General features: G+C 38.4%; 1 pseudogene; it reads right to left on the minus strand.

The window, feature by feature from the left end:
* Positions 1–1,381, minus strand: part of LOC128573084 (kinesin-like protein KIF11) — a 53,990-nt pseudogene extending 52,609 nt beyond the window's left edge.
* Between the last annotated feature and the right edge of the window lie 19,780 nt (positions 1,382–21,161).

Below are 21,161 nucleotides of genomic sequence, written 5' to 3' on the forward strand. Positions count from 1 at the left end.
TGTCAAGTGCTTTTTCATGAGACTTTTTCTGCCAAGCTCTGATTTCATACCATAGCTGCCTTGAGGCTTCCAAAAACAGTTCTCTTCCAGAGCTGCCTCTTCAGCACGGCCTGGATCTCAGGGATGGGCAGCCCCTCCCACACCTTCTACAGCTGCAGCTCTCTGGCTCCCATCTCTCCATTCTTGGGTCCTCCCATCTAGGCTGGCCCCTCCAGACCTGCTTTTCACTCTGGAGATGTGATGACTGACTCTGAGTTGGGCAGTCTGGGTCTCTGGAAAGGCAAAGAGGAATTCTCCTCTTCTGAAAAGACCCGCTGTTCTCATTCAACACACACAAATAAAAGCAATACGTCTCTAGCACACTGGTCCCTCGCTCTGGTATATGTGATGGGTCATTACTCTGAAAGAGTCTATTGCCAACATCCTGCCTGGAAAGGATCCCTTAAAATTACTTTTGGAAAGGTCTCTGGTAATGGGGTGACTTGGCTTTCCTTGAACATGGAGGCTTTTCCTTTTACTCCTGAGTTGTTTCCATAGTCACCACTCGGGGTGTCTGCACTAATCTGCTGTCCATCGCAGGTGGCCATCAAACTAGGGGCTGCCACACATTCCATGTGCACATGTGGTGGGTTCGAGGAAGATGCCTGAGACTGAGAGTCTGTGACTGGCAACATTCTCAAGGCGTCTTCTGACACATTCAGTGAGAGGAGCCAACTTGAGAGGCTGTGCCTGGTTGAATCGCCTCTGAGTTACCACAGGAAGACTGCCTTTCTTTTTTTATTTTTATTTCCTTTTAGAGACAGAGTCTCACTTTGCCACCCTCCGTAGGAGTGCCGTGGCATCATAGCTCACAGCAACCTCCAGCTCTTGGGCTTAGGCAATTCTCTTGCCTGAGTCTCCCGAGTAGCTGGGACTACAGGCACCTGCTACAATGCCCGGCTATTTGTTGTTGTTGTTGTTGTTGCAGTTTGGCCAGTTCTGGGTTCAAACCTGCCACCCTCAGTATATGGGGCCAGTGCCCTACTCACTGAGCCACAGGCACATCCTCAAAGGAAGGCCGTCTTTAATAGAACTCTGCACATGACTGCTCTGAATGCACTCGGTACTTCCCCCACAAGGCTCTCCTTCACTCTTTGTGATGGCACGTTTCCAGTCACATTTACTATCAGTTTGAAGATGCCCCAAAGGAAACCCCAGAATTGTCTGATTCCTTGCTCCTTCATTTGTGGCTCTCACGGGAAGGCAAATACTGGCCCTCTAGCAGTCTCTGATTATGGTCCCTACCTCTGGGCTGTGAACCTTCCCCAGCTGTGACATCCGTGGGCACCTCCACAGGCTCTGCACCTCTGAACTTCTCCCTGACCTTGGCTGCCAGGGACATCTCTCCAGGGATAGAAACACCACTGTCCAGCACAGCAGATTTTGACACTAGTGTGCTATCACTTGTGGAAGATACAGAAATTCTTGAAAATTCTCTGCATTTGTTACCTGGAACTCCCCTTCTCAGCGTCCCCTTCCCTTTCCACGTTCATCTAAAAGTTCCTCTTTTAAGCTGTCTGACAGTAGAGTCCAAAAATGACCATTTCTGGGCGGGCTCGGCCCTGTCTCCTCTAAAGTCTTATGTCCTTCATAAGTGTGTCCGAGTTGTGGCTGAACATCAACCTCTCAGGAACTATCTCATCTTCACTAGGATTCTAAATATATCTATTTCCCGCCCTGTCATACTTTTTCTGAGCAGAATCTTTCCCCTTCAGACCATCAGCAGAGGGCATGGCAGCTCTGCCCTCTCTCTCATTCCTAACTACAGTTTCTTGACACCCACAGAACCGATTGCCAAGAAAATCTTTCCTCAGGAAGGAATTTGAAAATTCAGAAGACAAGGCCATTTCCAACGAGTTATTTTAGGAGCTTGAAGAGAAGTGATGACTACTAGAATGAGAATTCCTCATTTACTGTAGAGCAAAGGTTATCACAAATACACTTTTCCCAACGTGATTTGATTTCCAGTGTCTTGAGCTGAAAGAGTTAATACTATGTGTGTACCATACCATTATGAAAAGATCATCAAATGACTGTATTTTCAGGAGCTATCATTCTCTCACACTTTGAAAAAGAAATTATCCACCCACCAGAGTATAATGATCAGGAGCAGATGCACAAAGGCACTGCAGACATGTAGGACTCACATGTACTATTGGTGAGATATGATTTTGGCAGCCTGAAGGTTCATCAGGCTGGGTTTGAGAAATCTATAGATAAGGTGGCATCAGAGACCAATGTCTGGTGTCTCAGGGCAGCAGCTGTTGTTCCACACTTTATAGAAGGGGTCCTCAAACTTTTTAAACAGGGGGCCAGTTCACTGTCCCTCAGACCGTTGGAGGGCTGGACTACAGTTTAAAAAAAAAAAACAAACTATGAACAAATTCCTATGTACACTGCACATATCTTATTTTGAAGTAAAAAAAGAAAACGGGAACAAATACAATATTTAAAATGAAGAATAAGTAAGGTTAAATCAACAAACTTACCAGTATTTCAATGGGAACTATGGGCCTGCTTTTGGCTAGTGAGATGGTCAATGTCCGGTTCCATATTTGTCACTGCTAGTCATAACAAGTGATACACGTGTGCATCGGTTAGTCTAGATCTGGTTGGAGATTTCAGATGTTTCATTGTGGCAGAAGTCTGTTCACAGACATAAGTGCTGCCAAAGATGGTTGCCATTTTGAGTGCATGGTTCCTGAGATTAGGATATGTCTCAGAGGGGAGAGATGCATAGAAATTAGGAAGGCTGCTTGACTTGAATGTGTCTTTCAGAGAGTCACAATTCTGCAGTTCAGCCAGTTCCATTTGGTAAATTGTATCCACATTTTCAATGTCAATAGAAAATGGGTTATGGGAAAGCTGTATGTCCTGTTCATGGAGATGAAGCTCTTTAAATCTAAATTGGAACTCCTTTTGCAACTTTTCCAGTGAATCCACACATGTTTTATTTGGTAATGTGACTAATGGATTTTCCGCTAACAGATTTTGAGTTGTGAGGAGATGGCAGAAATTTTCCTCCTTCACTTGTTTGATAAGGAGGCCTAATTTTACTTCAAATGCTTTCACATGTGATTGCATATCACAGATGAGCTTCCCCTTTCCTTGAAGTTGCACATTGAAACTGTTAAATAGCACTATTACATCTGTCAGAAAGGGAAGGTTCCATTTCCATTCTGCATCATTGAGCTCTGGTACTTCTTTGTTTTTTGAAAGCTGTAATCTGTGGAAGTAAGTCATAGAAATGTTTCAAAACTCTCCGTCTACTCAGCCAATGGACTTCTGTGTGGTACGGAACATCTTCACAGGCAACATTTAGCTCAGACAGAAATTCTTGAAATTGTCTGTGGTTTAGTGCGTTAGCTCTAATGAAGTTAACACAAGATACCACAGTTTTCATAACAGAGTCCCACTTCAGTGATTTACTACACAGCGCTTGTTGGTGAATGAGACAGTGTATGGCCATACAAGCATATGGCTGAACTTGCACTGCTCAGAGATCACAATAGTGTGAACCGGGGCTTACACAGCACACAACATACAAAATCATACACAACTGAATAGCAATCAGAATATAAATGCACTTACTGTCAATTAAATTGGGTTCCCTACTTCTTGGCTGTCTGCAGAGCCGGATTAAGTTCCCATGGGGTTCTAGGCAGATTACCAGTTTGGGACCCCATGTGATAACACTGAGCACTGACCATTTGCATTAACACTGAGCACTGACCATTTGTGATAACACTGACTGCTGACAATTTGCATTAATGAGTGCTAACAATTTGCATTAACACTGAGCACTTACAATTATCATCATCACTGAGCACTGACTATTTGCATTACCTCTGAGCTCTAACCATTTGCATTACCTCTGAGCACTGACAATTTGCATTAGCACTGAGCACTGACTATTTGCATTATCACTGTGATGCAACCCACCTAGAAACCACCTCCAACCAACTAACCAACTTAAAAAAAAAGGCTCTCCTAACTTCAAAAAAAAAAAAAAAAGGCTCTTCTAACTTCAAAAAAAAAAAGGCACCCCCTATCTGCAACAAAAAAAGACCTCCTAACTTCAGGAAAAGGAGGTCCCCTTTAACCGCAAAAAAAAAAAAAAAAAAAGACCTTACTAACTGCAAAAAAAAAAAAAAATAGACCTCCTAACTTCAAAAACTAAATAAATAAATCCTAACTTGTTCTTACCTCAGTCCTTAGGCAGCAGCAGGCTCTGCACAGGCAACCTGGTGACTCCTCTGATTATACCAGAGACTGAAAGGAGGAGTCGAGAGACAGAGAGAAGGAGGGGAGTCGGAGAGTAGGAAGAGTGTGGGGCACATTCCACACTTGCGTGCTGTGGCCTGGGATGACTGGCTTCTAAGCAGGCCAGGAAGGGCAGCAAAAACACCTGGCAGGCCAAATAAATGTCCTCAGTGGGCCACATGTGGCCCGTGGGCCCTAGTTTCAGAACCCCTGCTCTATAGGAAACATTTAGAAAGAACCTTAATGGAAAGCTCCTTCAATATTTCTGAAGTGGAATGACTGAGGTTGACAGATTTTCATTCTAATTTGAGTTGGCTCCCGATTTGTGGACAATCCAAAAGGACTCTAGTAAGTTTTCCCCAAGGTGGAGAGCAAAGGCACAGGCAACCCTTGCACAAAGAGAGCCTTCATCCCTGCAGTAACTCAGTAACTCTCTGTGGAGAAAAGCTTCTGTATTCTCTTCAACTTTTTGTTTGGCTTAAAATACATTTTCCCAAGGCCAGCAGCCTTGGAAAGTCTAATTAAATAGTACATTATACGTGATGATGTGTTAAAAAAGACATGGCAAATGATTTAGCCTTGACAAGAGTTGAGAGTTTGATTCATTCTCAAGAATCAGTTTGAAACATCTCCACTTTGATCAACTTTCTTCTTTATAATTTTATAAGTCACGAAGTCTTATATACAAAGCAATGTCCTAAAGGCTATGTGTTTCTGAAGAGTAGCATGGGATACTCTAGAAAATGCTTCAGATTGTGGTTAGTTTGATGCCTTAGACCTTCTACTTTCCAAGGAGGAAAATATTCTACTAGATGAACACAAGTAATAAATCAATTTGTTAAAATGAAGAAATGTTGTCTATATTATAATTTGTTTACAGAATACCTATCATCTTACCCATTGGCATATTAATCATTTTTTCTTCACATTCTTACTTCTCTTTAAAGCCTTTGAAAAGAACATGGGAATCACATAAGCCTCTTTGTCAGTTATTTGAGTTTGGAAAAATTATATACTTTCTGAGCTGTGATTACCTTATTTATAAAGTGTGGGGCATAAAGACTATTGTGGGGAGGTGTGAAAATTCTAAGAGATAACATATATAAAATCCTAGTGACTAGTACTTAATATGTGTTCAATAACTGCTATTTTAATGGTTTTCTTCCAGCCTGCACTGATTATTCCCTTTTCTGAATGCCTGTATTACATACTGTACATTCCCATGTATTTCTGTAAAGATAACTCTGTCTCTTCTACTAAGATGTAAAGCAAGAGGATCTTATGCACCTGCAGGATTTGACACAATGCAGGAACTAATTTGGAGAAACACTATGAAACCTCCCAAAGTCAACAGGCTGTGCATTGTGCAAAAGCTTGGTTAGTGGTACAACACACTGAGGAGTGTGGCCTGTGTGATAAAAAAGGCTACAAAGGCCAATAAAAATCTCACAAATTGGATTTTGATTGCCAAAGTATACGAGTAAATTAAGAAGGCCAACATTCGTAAAATAAATTGGCAGCCAAGCTGTGGTTTCTCGGAATTATCTCAAGTCTTTTGAATATTGGTTTTGAATGACTTTGACATAAGTCAACATTAAATGGAAAGATAAAATTAGAAATGAAATCTTGGCAGGGAATTCCAAAATGGTGCCTGTTGCCACAGTTTTGAATCTCATCTACTTTCACTTTGGAATGTTAATGCCAATCCTTTGGCTCAGAAAAGGTCCAGTATATTTTTCCTATTTCTTTGTTAAAGCTATTGCTGTTTGGATATATTTTCTTCTAATTTTTGTTAATAAATAGACGTTATCTTTTTAAAATGTAGCTTTGTCGTTTTTAGTATTTTAGCAAATATTTTCCTCAGTATTGAAAAGTTACAGCATCATTTTAATGTTTGCAATATTCATTAGCCATTTCCTGAATTTTGGACATTTATATCTTTTTAATATTTTAAAGTAAATATTGCTTCTGTGAAGATTCTCATCTCCTCTTGTACGACTATATATTTTGGGTAACGGGATTTCTAGGTCTAGCCAAATGAAAAAATCTTAAAAATCTAAAAACCTAGCCAAATGATTCACATCTCTAAATAGTCTCAAAGACTGAACTAATTTACAATCCATCAACAGACAGCTATTTGTTGGTGGGGTCGGAAATTAAGGTACGGGGACAAAATGAACTTCATGATTTTACTGAGAAAAAATATGTTTATGTTGTTGCATGATTGTTTTAATACTATTTTATTTGATTACTGTTTTTTTTTTTTTTGGCCAGGGCTGGGTTTGAACCCACCACCTCCGGCATATGGGACCGGCGCCCTACTCCTTGAGCCACAGGCGCCACCCAGATTACTGGTTTTTAATTGAAATCATTTTCACTCAGATCAGGAACCAGATAAGGCTGCCCATTGTCTCCACTGCTCTTTAACATTGTAATGGAAGTTTTAGCCATTGCAATTAGGGAAGAAAAGACAATCAAGGGTATCCATATAGAGTCAGAAGAGATCAAACATTCACTCTTTGAGATGATATGATTTTATATCTGGAAAATACCAGGGATTCTACTACTAAACTTTTAGAAGTGATCAAGAAATACAGCTATGTCTCAGGCTACAAAATCAACATCCATAAATCTGTAGCCTTTATATATACCAACAATAGCCAAGCCGAAAAAACAGTCAAGGACTCTATTCCTTTCACAGTAGTGGCAAAAAAGATGAAATATTTGGGTGTTTACCTAAAAAGGACGTGAAAGATCTTTATAAAGAGAACTATGAAACTTTAAGCTGAAGATGTTAACAAATGGAAAAACATACCATGCTCATGGATGGGAAGAATCAACATTGTTAAAATATCTATACTACCCAAAGCAATATGTAATTTTAATGCAATTTCTATTAAAGCTCCACTGTCATCTTTTAAAGATCTCAAAAAAATAATACTTCGTATTATATGGAATCAGAAAAAACCTCGAATAGCCAAGACATTACTCAGAAACAAAAACAAAGCAGGAGGAATCATGCTACCAGACCTGAGACTGTACTATAAATCGATAGTGATCAAAACAGCATGGTACTGGCACAAAAACAGAGAGATAGATGTCTGGAACAGAATAGAGAACCAAGAGATGAATCCAGCTACTTACTGTTATTTGATCTTTGACAAGCCAATTAAAAACATTCAGTGGGGAAAAGATTTCTATTTAACAAATGGTGCTAGGTAAACTGACTGGCAACCTGCAGAAGACTAAAACTGGACCCACATCTTTCACCATTAACTAAGAGAGACTCTCACTGGATAAAAGATTTAAACTTAAGACATGAAACTATAAAAATACTTGAAGAAAGTGCAGGGAAAACGCTTGAAGGTATCGGCCTAGGTGAATATTTTAAGAGGAGGACTCCCCAGGCAATTGAAGCAGTTTCAAAAATACACTACTGGGACCTGATCAAACTAAAAAGCTCTACACAGCCAAGAACATAGTAAGCATAGCAAGCAGACAGCCCTCAGAATGGGAAAAAATATTTGCAGGTTATACCTCCGACAAAGGTTTAATAACCAGAATCCACAAAGAACTCAAACGTATTAGCAAGAAAAGAACAAGTGATCCAATTTTAGCCTGGGCAAAGGGCTTGAAGAGAAACTTCTCTAAAGAAGACAGGTGCATGGCCTACAGACACATGAAAAAGTGCTCATTATCCTTAATTATCAGAGAAATGCAAATCAAAACTACTTTGAGATATCACCTAACTCCAGTAAGATTAGCTAACATAACAAAATCTCCAAACACCCCAGAGATGTTGGCATGGATGTGGAGAAAAGGGAACACTTCTACACTGCTGGTGGGAATGCACACTAATACGTTCCTTTTGGAAGGATGTTTGGAGAACACTTAGAGATCTAAAAATAGACCTGCCATTCGATCCTATAATTCCTTTACTAGGTATATACCCAGAAAACCAAAAATCACAATATAACAAAGACATCTGTACCAGAATTTTTATTGCAGCCCAATTCATAATTGCTAAGTCATGGAAGAAGCCCAAGTGCCCATCCACCCACGAATGGATTAATAAATTGTGGTACATGTATACCATGGAATACTATGCAGCCTTAAAGAAAGATGGAGACTTTACCTCTTTCATGTTTACATGGATGGAGCTGGAACATATTCTTCTTAGCAAAGTATCTCAAGAATGGAAGAAAAAGTATCCAATGTATTCAGTCCTCCTATGAAGCTAAGTTATAGCTTTCATATGAAGGCTATAACCCAACCATAGCAAAAGAATATGGGGAAAGGGCCTAAGGAGGGGAGGGAAGAGGGGAGGGTGGAGTGGAGGGAGGGTAATTGGTGGGGCCACACCTACGGTGCATCTTAGAATGTGTACAGGCAAAACTTACTAAATGCAGAATACAAATGTTTTAATAAAATAACAAAGAAAATGCCATGAAGGCTATGTTAAACAGTTTGATGAAAATATTTCAGATTGTATATGAAACCAGCACATTGTACCCCTTGATTGCACTAATGTACACAGCTATGATTTAATAAAAAAAAGAAATTTTACATTTATTCATTTCTAATCTATTTATGTTTAATTTTCCCAAATTGTTAACCAAATACATAATCAGTTCATAGGATTGCTGAAACTAAATTATTAAAAGAATTCTTAGCTGTATTCCTATTAACTTCATTATTTTCAATGTTTAAAACTGCCATACTGGGAGTTGGGCTCAAAAGAGTAGGGCGCTGGCCCCATATACCAGATGTGGCAGATTCAAACTCGGTCCCAGCCAAAAACAAACAACAACAGCAACAACAACAAAATCCTGCCATCCTGATTATGCTAAAGCTCTGTGAACTTGACAGACATTGAGACAGTTCATCACTCAGCTTCAAGTAAAACACAGGTCAGGATTTGCTACTCTTCAAATTAAGAAAATCCTGCTTACAATAAACATTTATTGACCTATCACCTGAATCACAACAGTCACGAGATCCTGAAAGTGTCCACCCCTGCTTATTGAAAAACCTCGCATAAAGAAATTTCTAAAGACCCTCTTAATTGCAGTAAACTATTTATGGTTTAAAAAAGCAAGGTGTTATTTTCTGTAAGATGATTAAGATTGCCAAAAATATTTCTTTTACCTTTCCAACCACAGAGGTAGAGAAAGATAAATCTCAGGCTAATATTATTGGAAAGAAGAGATTTGAAGGAAGTAGTCCCTATCAAATCCCAACTGATCTAGTGATTTCTGATGTTTTTGAGACATGTCACCTCTGAGGAAATATTTTTAAATATACATTCCACGATTTATTACATTTACTAAATCAAAATATTCATGGAAGGGCCTAGACTTATAGACTTTTAAAAAAATTTCCCCAGATCACTGTGATGCACAGTTCAAGCTGAAAACTCATACAGGAGACATCACTTCAATCTCATCTGTTATCCACATGGCCAATCAAATCCCTTTTGTCAATTAGGGATCTGACAAAATAGGAAAGAGAGAGAGTCGTTTACTGAAAATTCCATCTGATTTTCTTGGTTAGGGATCAAACAGGGACTAATAAACACAAGCACAACTTGATTTTGCTATTTATAAAATCTTTCCATCAAGACATTCTAGATTGGACAGCAGAGTTCGCACTCTTAGCAAATGGCTGTTTCTGTGAGAATAGGATAATAAGTCAGCTAATTATTTGTTCTTCCCTATTCTGAAGTATTTCCCACTTCATCACCACTTGTTCACAGGCAATATGTTTTCCTCAGAGTCCTCCTAAAACTGACTCTAGGCAAGTTTACAGCTCATTAATTCTCTTTTCTATACTGAGAATTATCATCAAAACTGAAGAGCACCTTGCCTCAACATATAAGCCGGAAAAAAAACAACCAACCAACCTAGACCAAAAAACCCCCTCTTGGTATTTTCCCTCCATTACACAATTTCTCAATTGGTCTGCAAATTTTGGATGTTCTCCTTTCCCTTTCTATTCATCTCTTTTAAGCCTTGCCACTGAGAATTAAATCTTTTTCATATAAATTAATTTTAAGAGAAGTGTCTACAGCAGCAAGATTTCCATTCGTTATAAAATGCTTTAGATTTGTACAAAATAGACTTGTAAGATAAAGTCTATTTTGTGGGCAAATTATGCTTTCCTGTGTTGTTTTATACTAATTAGAGAAAAAATACTTGGGTGAGGGGCAGCGCCTGTGGCTCAGTGAGTAGGGCGCCAGCCCCATATGCGGAGGGTGCCGGGTTCGAACCCAGCCCCGGCCAAACTGCAACAAAAAAATAGCCGGGCGTTGTGGCGGGCGCCTGTAGTCCCAGCTGCTCGGGAGGCTGAGGCAAGAGAATCGCGTGAGCCCAAGAGTTAGAGGTTGCTGTGAGCTGTGTGACGCCACGGCACTCTACCCGAGGGTGGTACAGTGAGACTCTGTCTCTACAAAAAAAAAAAAAAAATACTTGGGTGAGGAAAAATAACTTAGCAAAAAAAGTCACCTTTAGCAAATTCAGTCATTTCACAAATATTTACCATAAATGCATAAAAGAAAACTGTACCTTCTAATGTCTCATTAAAAATAATGATATTTAAGAAAAATCTTAGACAATTAAGTCATTCCAAAATATTTTCATTCATGGAATGTTTGAGCTTCCAATATGAACAACTGACCCTTACATATACGTCAATATTAAAACAAATGCATTTCAAATATTTTGAAAATAAAGTTGGTTAACCTGTACTTTGTTTTTTATTTCAATACTTGCATAGTGTGAAAGCAGTTTTTGTACTAGCAACACATTTTCCTTATAGACAGCATAGTGGAGGGCAATGTTGCTGTAGATAACCTGAAGGTTGGGATCAGCACCGTATTCCAGTAGAGAAACTGTACATTCCCATTCCTGACAATGTACAGCCTGTTGGCATTAGACCACGAAAGATCACAAATTCTAGGAATTTGAATAAACATTCCACAGGTTTCACCAACCAATTATATTTAAATGAGGTAAATTCATTTTGGTTCTATGTATTTTAATCAAATCCACTCATGCTGAAATAGTCATTATGTACCTTCATCAGAGGTGTCCTCTTTTCTCTGTCACAGATGTGAAGTTGGCACCATCTTTCCAGCAGGAGAATCACCACTGCTCAATGGCCTTTAGTACAGGCCAGATGGAAAGCAGTCCTATGAAAGTCAGAGAATTTTTAGAAAACTATAGTGCACTACCTCAAAACAAACAATGATTTATGCAGTTGTAAACATTAAATAGCATGTTATTATTCAAAGTAATTTTTTTGAGAAGAAGATACGTTATTTATTAGCTCTTATGGCTCACTACATTATTTGAGAGAAGCTTATTTGAATGGAAAGAACTCGACCTCTGGATGCAGTTCAATTTCAGCTTAAATCCCTACTTTAAGCTCTGTCACTTATTAGCTATGGCATACCCTTTCTGTGCCTCAACTTCCTCCTTAATAAAATGGTGATGAAATAGTAGCCATCTCATAGGACACCACCGGGATACTTAAGTGAAAATCTATGCAAAGTATTTAAAGCAGTTCCAAGAGCAAATGAAAGCTCAATAATTGTTAGATATTGCAAGAATTACTGTTTCTACTATTGAACAACCGTTACTATTACTTAAAAAGAGAACACTTTAAGTAAAATGTTTAGGTCAATTTCAAGCACAAAAAAATAGCTCAATAATCATTAGATGTTATAAGAATTACTGTTACTACTACTTAACTACAGTGACTACTACTTAAAAAGAAAATATTTGAAATAAAATGATATAATTGTAGCTCCTAGCAGTAGGTTTTAAAAATTAAGAGATAATATTATTTCAGTGATTGTCAGATGTTCATTTTATTACATTTTAACATCTGTGACATTAAAATTCCACTTAAAATTCATGATTTCTTACAACTGTTATAGGCAGCATTAAAAAAATCCTTTTATTGATACCAAAAATAATAGAGAATCACATAATCCCTGGTGCTTTACATGAAGTGAAATGTGATACATATAAAAGGTCTTTGGAAGATCTAGATATATGACCAGCATTTAAATAAGAACTTTTAGTTTGTAAGAACTCTTAGTTCTTAGAATAAGAACTCTTATAAGAACTCTTAGAATAAGAGTTCTTAGAAGTTGTGTGGGGTCAGAGGGTTGAAACAACAAAAACAACAATAAAATTTTAAAACAAAGTAATTCCTTCTTTAGTTTTCAAAAAACTTCAAGCCAGTGGGTGCGGTGGCTCACACCTGTAATCCTAGCTCTCTGGGAGGCTGAGCTGGATGGACTGCCTGAGCTCAGGAGTTTGAGACCAGCTTGAGGAATAGCAAGATCCCATCTCAAAAAAAACAAACAAACAAGCACAAAAACACAAAACCCCTCCCCCAAAACCAATAAATAAATAAATCTTCAAGCCAAAGCAAACTCAGGATTCAAATGAATAGGTAAGACTTATTTTATTCAATAGTTAGATGCATAGAATACATGTCCAATCCGATATTTTTCAGTGATTTTTAGCATTTAAGATGTTATACCTTTTCAAAGGGGCAGTTAATTTTTTTTTTTATAATTTTCTACACTCAGAAATGCTTTTATTTGAAAGGAGGGAGGAAAGACTTCAATTGAGATTAAGTCCTACCGCTGTTATTTTAAATCTTTCAACTTTCTCAGGCTAGGCAGGTAAACAAGATTATTTCTAAGAATGGAAGGGTCCTGAGACATAAGCAGGACATGTCTGCAACATAATAGGCACTCAAGTTATATTTGAAGAATAAACGGATTGAAGGAATAAATACAGTTGATAGTTCAATATTTTAAAAGAAAACTCCGAAAAAGTAAAGCAATACTTTCGCAATACTAATAATCATTTATACTTGCTACTTTTTATTTTCATAAGGATACAAACTATTACTGTATAATTGCTTACATATATCTAATAAATCTGTATGTAATAAAAACATGTCTGTAATAAAATGTGTACATAATAAAATCTACATGCACGGATAAAAAAGATTCTCTTTACTCATGAAAAGGCTATGCCAATAAGAAAATGCCAATAAGTAAAACAAATTTAAGGACAAAGAAATTATTTTTATCTGTGCAAGACCACATTCCTGCTCTCCCCAAGGATTATTTCATAAATAATAAACTTTTACTAGACGTTTTATATATGTTCATTGCAGAAATCGCATAAAGAAAAGACAAAAATTCACTTATAATACAAACGACTGGAAGTAACAAAGTTTTATCCCATTTTATACATATTTTTGGCTAACACAGGACCAGTCTGTGTCTATGTATAATCAAATTGATCTTTTCTCACTGGATATACAAAAGTACACTGTCACATACCAACATCATATTGTATCTATTTCCCCCTTTGGTGTTTACCTATTATTCCATCCTATGGATGCACTGAAATGTGGCTACAAAATCAAATATATGGATTCTTATACATTGCTATTTTAAGGAGTGCTGACAAAAACAAATTGTATGTATCATTAATTAGTTACTAAAGATATTTTAGTACAATTGAACTGATGAGTAAAGGACATATATAATATATTTTTAATGTGGTGCTGGCCAGCAAATTATCTATTTGGAAAGTTATCAACACCTTAAACTTGAAGCAATAGTCCTAATGCCACTGCTCTTTATCCTCTCAAACTCTGTGGAGAGAAAACAGTTCTATTCCTTATAATTTAAATTATTTCTCTAACCGGGAATAATTATTTTTTTCTATGTGCATACATCACTTGTAGAACTGCAAAAAAGTACTTTGTACAATTTCAGATCTCTTGTCTTACCAATTCCAAAGAATTCTCTGTAAAAATGTGTTTTTATCTGATATATATTGTGTATAAATATCATTGTAAGAATTTTGCAATGATGTTGACATTTAATAATTCTTTCTACACACGGGATGTTTTCGTTTTTATCTTGCTAAAACAACTTTTGAAATGCTTTTGACATCATCCTTAGGAAGGTCTTTGTCACTGAAAAAATGTACCTGTATAAATAGGCATTTGTGTTTTCTTCTGATACATTTCTCATTTTGTATGTTGGAAATTTTTAATCTATATTCCGTCAAGAACTTATTTTTGTGGGAGAGATTAAAGATGGTGGCCAAGTAACAGCTTCCCTGCAACTGGGAACAGCGACTCTGGGGAGACAAGACTCCAGGCATCTCTGGCTGGTGGGATCTGCCTATAATCATCCCTTTGAGGATACAGGGAGCCAGCAAGGGACTTATGGACCCCAAGAGGAGGACAAAAACAGTGGAAAACTGGCAAGTGGTTGCATGTGTTCGATCCACCTAATCACACCGGCAACCGTAAGTACAAGCAGCAGTAAGACAACAAACCGGAAAGGTCTTACCTGTGAACTGTTTTGGTGTTCTTGGACTTAGCACTCAGTTGAACTGCCTTGGGGAGAGCTTGAGCAGGAGTGTGGAGAACTTTGGGCATTGTCTGGGGCCCCAGACTGAGCCACTGAGCTGGGCGCAGGAAGCCACTGTGAAAGAACTGCCCCGGCAAGCTCTGCCCTTAGGGTATCAGAGCAAGGATAGAGCGGGTCAAAGTAACCTACTGACTGAGCAGCCTAAAGGCGGGGGCTGAGCTGCCTTACAGCCTTAATCCTTAGGGGCAGAGGGAGATGGTTTTGGCACACTGGAGCCTTGGTCTGTTGCCCTGGGTAGAGTGCCGTGACATCACAACTCATAGCAACCTCAAACTCCTGGGCTTGGCGCTGCCCAGACCTCCATAAGAGCTGTGCAGCGACCCCCGACTGGTGACACGCACCCACTGAGCCTCCACATTCCCTGACCAAGAACTGCGGGAGCCACACAACCCTGCATCCTCCCTCCTGTGTCCTCCCAGCTTCCACACTAACCCGTTCATCTGGACAGGGACTCTGGTAGCTGCGTACCCTTTGGAGTCCTCCCTGCCACTGCGCAGAGCTCTTCTCCTGGCCAGAGACTGCTGGAGCCTTGGGCTCTCTGTGCCAAAGTCACTGGGAGCCTGGAAATCCCAGAACCGTGCACACCACCCCCCGCCCTGTTGCTGGATCCAGGTGTGTCACAAACCGGAGCTGCTTCCACAACCAAAACTCCCTAGCTAGAGCAGCCCCAGACAAACTACACAGGGTCAATCCCTACAAAGATCCAGCAACAATAGAGTGATCCCGCTGGGGTCTAATCTTGGAGAGACACCTCCCCAACTCTGAGGACAGCCAGAGACAATGGTGAAAAACAATCATGAGGCGAAATCAACAGAAAAACTCTGGCAATATGAATAATCAGAGTAGATCAACTCCCCCAAGGATCAATGGGGGCAGAAACAGCACAAGACCCCATGCACAAACAAATAGCTGAGATGTCAGAAATTGAATTCAGGATCTGGATAGCAAATATGATCAAATTAGAATTCCAAAAGTTATCTCAAGAATTCAACGGATTCAAAGACCAAATGACCAAAGAATTCGACACATTGAGACAAGAAGTTGCATCCCTCAAAGATCTGAGAAACACAGTAGAATCCCTCAGTAACAGAATGGAGCCAGCAGAAGAAAGGATTTCTGACATTGAAGACAAAACTTGCAAACGCTCCCAAACCCTCAAAGAAGAAGAGAAATGGAGAGCAAAAACAGACCACTCTCTCAGAGAGCTCTCGGATAATTTGAAGAAAACCAATATTCGTCTTATAGGGATCCCTGAAAGCGACAAAGTGATTTCACAAGTCACAGAGTCTCTTCTCCATGAGATTATGAAGGAGAACTTTCCAGACATGCCAAGAGATTCCGAAATTCAGATAGCAGACAGTTTCAGAACTCCAGCACGACTCAACCCAAAGAACACATCCCCCAGACACATCATAATCAATTTCACTAAAGTTAATATGAAGGAGAAAATTCTGAAAGCTGCCAGATGAAAGAAAACCATTACCTACAAGGGGAAGAATATCAGAATAACTACAGATCTCTCTGCTGAAACCTTTCAAGCTAGAAGAGGATGGTCATCGACTTTTAATCTCCTAAAACAAAATAACTTTCAACCCAGGATCCTGTACCAAGCTAACCTGAGCTTCATTTATGACGGAGAAATTAAATACTTCAATGACATTCACATGTTGAAGAAATTTGACACAACTAAATCAGCTCTCTGGGACATTCTTAGACCTATCCTCCATAAAGACCAGCGTAATTCTCCACCAGAAAAGTAAAACCCCCCCCAAAATTTTTCATCAAATTCCAACTTCCAAAGTCGCAAAAGGATTAAAAACGTCCACCGGTCTCTCGAAAGGCTTATAAATACTCTCAATTAATGTGAATGGTTTAAATTGTCCTCTAAAGAGGCATAGGTTGGCGGACAGGATACAAAAACTCAAGCCAGATATCTGCTGCATCCAAGAATCACATCTTACATTAAAAGACAGATATAGACTCAAGGTGAAGTGATGGTCATCTATATTCCAGGCAAATGGAAAGCAGAAAAAAGCAGGCGTTGCCATCCTGTTCACAGACGCAATAGGCTTTAAACCAACCAAAATACTTAAGGATAAGGATGGACACTTCATATTTGTTAAAGGTAATACTCAATATGATGAGATCTCAACTATTAACATTTATGCACCCAACCACAACGCACCTCAATTTATAAGAGAAACTCTAACAGACATGAGCAACTCCATTTCCTCCACTTCCACAGTAGTTGGAGATTTTAACACCCCTTTAGCAGTCCTGGATAGATCCTCCAAAAAGAAGCTAAGCAAAGAAATTTTAGATTTAAAGTCAACCATTCAACATGTGGACTTAACAGACATCTACAGAACATTTCATCCCAACAAAACTGAATACACATTCTTCTCATCAGCCCACGGAACATACTCCAAAATCGACCACATCCTAGGCAACAAATCTAACCTCAGCAAATTTAAAAAAATAGAAATTATTCCTTGCATCTTCTCAGACCATCATGGAATAAAAGTTGAACTAAATAATAACAGGAACCTGCATACCTATACAAAAACATGGAAGCTAAACAACCTTATGCTGAAGGATACATGGGCTATAGATGAGGTTAAGAAGTAAATCACCATATTTTTGGAACAAAACAACAATCAAGACATGAATTACCAGAACCTCTGGGATACTGCAAAGGAAGTCCTAAGAGGGAAATTTATAGCACTGCAAGCCTTCTTCAAGAAAACAGAAAGAGAGGAAGTCAATAACTTAATGGAACATCTCAAGCAACTGGAGAAAGAAGAACACTTCAACCCCAAAGGCAGCAGAAGAAAAGAAATAACCAAAATCAGAGCAGAATTAAATGAAATTGAAAACAAAAGAATTATACAACAAATCAATAAATCCAAAAGCTTGTTTTTTGAAAAGATCAATAAAATAGATAAACCATTGGCCAACCTAACCAGGAGAAAAAGGGTAAAATCTCTAATTTCATCAATCAGAAATGGTAATGATGAAATAACAATAGACCCCTCAGAAATTCAAAAAATCCTTAATGAATACTACAAGAAACTCTTCTCTCACAAATAAGAAAATCTGAAAGAAATTGACCAATACCTGGAAACACGCCACCTACGAAGATGTAGCCAGAACAAAGTGGAAATGTTGAACAGGCCTATATCAAGTTCTGAAATAGCTTCAACTATACAAAATCTCCCTAAAAAGAAAAGCCCAGTACCAGATGGCTTTACATCAGAATTCTACCAAACATTTAAAGAAGAACTAGTACCTATACTACTAAACCTCTTCCAAAATATAGAAAAAGAAGGAATATTACCCAGCATATTCTACGAAGCAAACATCACCTTGATCCCCAAACAGGGAAAGGCCCAACAAGAAAAGAAAATTATAGACCAATATCACTAACGAATATAGATGCTAAAATACTCAATAAGATCCTAGCAAACAGAATCCAACAACACATCAAAAAAATTATACACCATGACCAAGTTGGATTTATCCCATGGTCTCAAGGCTGGTTCAATATACGTAAATCTGTAAATGTAATTCAACACAAAAACAAACTAAAAAATAAGGGCCATATGATTCTTTCAATTGATGCAGAAAAAGCTTTTGATAATATCCAGCATCGCTTCATGATCAGAGCACTTAAGAAAATTGGTATAGAAGGGACATTTCTTAAACTAATAGAGGCCATCTACAGCAAAACCACAGCCAATATCGAATTAAATGGAGTTAAATTGAAATCATTTCCACTTAGATCAGGAACCAGGCAAGGTTGCCCATTGTCTCTATTGCTCTTTAACATTGTAATGGAAGTTTTAGCCATTGCAATTAGGGAAGAAAAGGCAATCAAGGGTATCCACATAGGGTCAGAAGAGATCAAACTTTCACTCTTCGCAGATGGTATGATCGTATATCTGGAAAACACTAGGGATTCTACTACAAAACTTTTAGAAGTGATCAAGAAATATAGCAATGTCTCAGGCTTCAAAATCAACACCCAGAAATCTGTAACCTTTATATATACCAACAATAGCCAAGCCGAACAAACAGTCAAGGACTCTATTCCTTTCACAGTAGTGCCAAAGAAGATGAAATATTTGGGAGTATACCGAACAAAGGACATGAAAGATCTCTACAAAGAGAACTATGAAACTCTAAGAAAAGAAATAGCCGAAGATGTTAACAAATGGAAAAACATACCATGCTCATGGCTGGGAAGAATCAACATTGTTAAAATGTCCATACTGCCGAAAGCAATATATAACTTTAATGCAATTCCTATTAAAGCTCCATTGTCATACTTTAAAGATCTTGAAAATATAATACTTCGTTTTATGTGGAATCAGAAAAAACCTTGAATAGCCAAAACATTACTGAGCAATAAAACAAAGCTGGAGGAATCACGCTACCAGACCTGAGACTGTACTATAAATCCATAGTGATCAAAACAGCATGGTACTGGCACAAAAGCAGCGAAGTAGATGTCTGGAACAGAATAGAGAACCAAGAGATGGATCCAGCTACTTACCGTTATTTGATCTTTGACAAGCCAATTAAAAACATTCAGTGGGGAAAAGATTCCCTATTTAATAAATGGTGCTGGCTAAACTGGCTGGCAACCTGTACAAGATTGAAACTGGACCCACACCTTTCACCATTAACTAAGATAGACTCTCACTGGATAAAAGATTTAAACTTAAGACATGAAACTATAAAAATACTTGAAGAAAGTGCAGGGAAAACTCTTGAAGGAATCGGCCTGGGTGAATATTTTATGAGGAGGACTCCCCAGGCAATTGAAGCAGTATCAAAAATACACTACTGGGGCCTGGTCAAACTAAAAACCTTCTGCACAGCCAAGAACATAGTGAGTAAAGCAAGCAGACAGCCCTCAGAATGGGAGAAAATATTTGCAGGTTATACCTCCGATAAAGGTCTAATAACGAGAATCCACAGAGAACTCAAACATGTTAACAAGAAAGGAACACGTGACCCCATCTCAGGGTGGGCAAGAGACTTGAAGAGAAACTTCTCTAAAGAAGACCAACGCAAGATCTACAAACACATGAAAAAAGCTCATCATCCTTAATCATCAGAGAAATGCAAATCAAAACTACTCTGAGATATCACCTAACCCCAGTAAGAGTAGCCCACATAACAAAATCCCAAAACCAGAAATGTTGGCGTGGATGTGGAGGAAAGTGCACACTTCTACACTGCTGGTGGGAATGCCCACTAATACGTCCCTTCTGGAAGGATGTTTGGAGAATACTTGGAGACCTAAAAATAGACCTGCCATTCGATCCTATAATTCCTTTACTAGGTTTATACCCAGAAGACCAAAAGTCACAATATAACAAAGACATCTGTACCAGAATGTTTATTGCAGCCCAATTCACAATTGCTAAGTCATGGAAAAAGCCCAAGTGTCCATCGACCCACGAATGTACTAGCAAATTGTGGTACATGTATACCATGGAATACTATGCAGCCTTAAAGAAAGATGGAGACTTTACCTCTTTCATGTTTACATTGATGGAGCTGGAACATATTCTTCTTAGCAAAGTATCTCAGGAACGGAAGAAGAAGTATCCAATGTACTCAGCCCTACTATGAAGCTAAATTATAGCTTTCACATGAAGACTATAATCCAACTATAGCACAAGACTATGGGGAAAGGGCCAAGGAAGGGGAAGGGAGGGGGTAGGTTTTGGTGGAGGGAGGGTAATGGGTGGGGCCACATCTCTGGTGCATCTTAGAATGGGTACAGGCGATTGCACTAATGTACACAGCTATGATTTAAAAATAAAAATAAAAAAGAAAGAAAAAAGAACTTACTTTTGTGATATAAAAATCTAGGTTTTCTCTAAACAGTTAATAGGCATTTCATTTACAAATAATTCATCTTTTCCTACAAATATGAAATGTCATCATTAACAAGTTCTAAATTTTTACATATATCTGGGTGTTCCTGGATTTTCTATTCTGTTCCATTCACTTATCTTTTTTCTCTGTTAATAAATGATTAATTTGTGGGAGTGAATAATCTATTTTGATATCCAGAAATGCATCTATTTGTTCACTTCATTACAAAAATTTTCCCATTGACCTCACAACTGTAACTCAAAAGTTTTAAAACTTTGGGTTTTTATTTAGTCTGTGTAAAAGAAACAAGTTTGCATTTTGAGAAAACGCAAATCTTCCTACTTAAAAACATGAAACCATCTTCCCACTTCAGTTTCCTTATAAGGCCAGTAAAGAGTTTATACACACAGCCCTAAATGGATATAAAATGGATACTGAGAGTTTGGGGCCCCTCACACCCGGCGCCATTTGGTGTAGCTCCTGTTGGCTC

Source organism: Nycticebus coucang, chromosome 20, assembly GCF_027406575.1.
Source record: "Nycticebus coucang isolate mNycCou1 chromosome 20, mNycCou1.pri, whole genome shotgun sequence".
Classification (NCBI taxonomy): domain Eukaryota; kingdom Metazoa; phylum Chordata; class Mammalia; order Primates; family Lorisidae; genus Nycticebus; species Nycticebus coucang.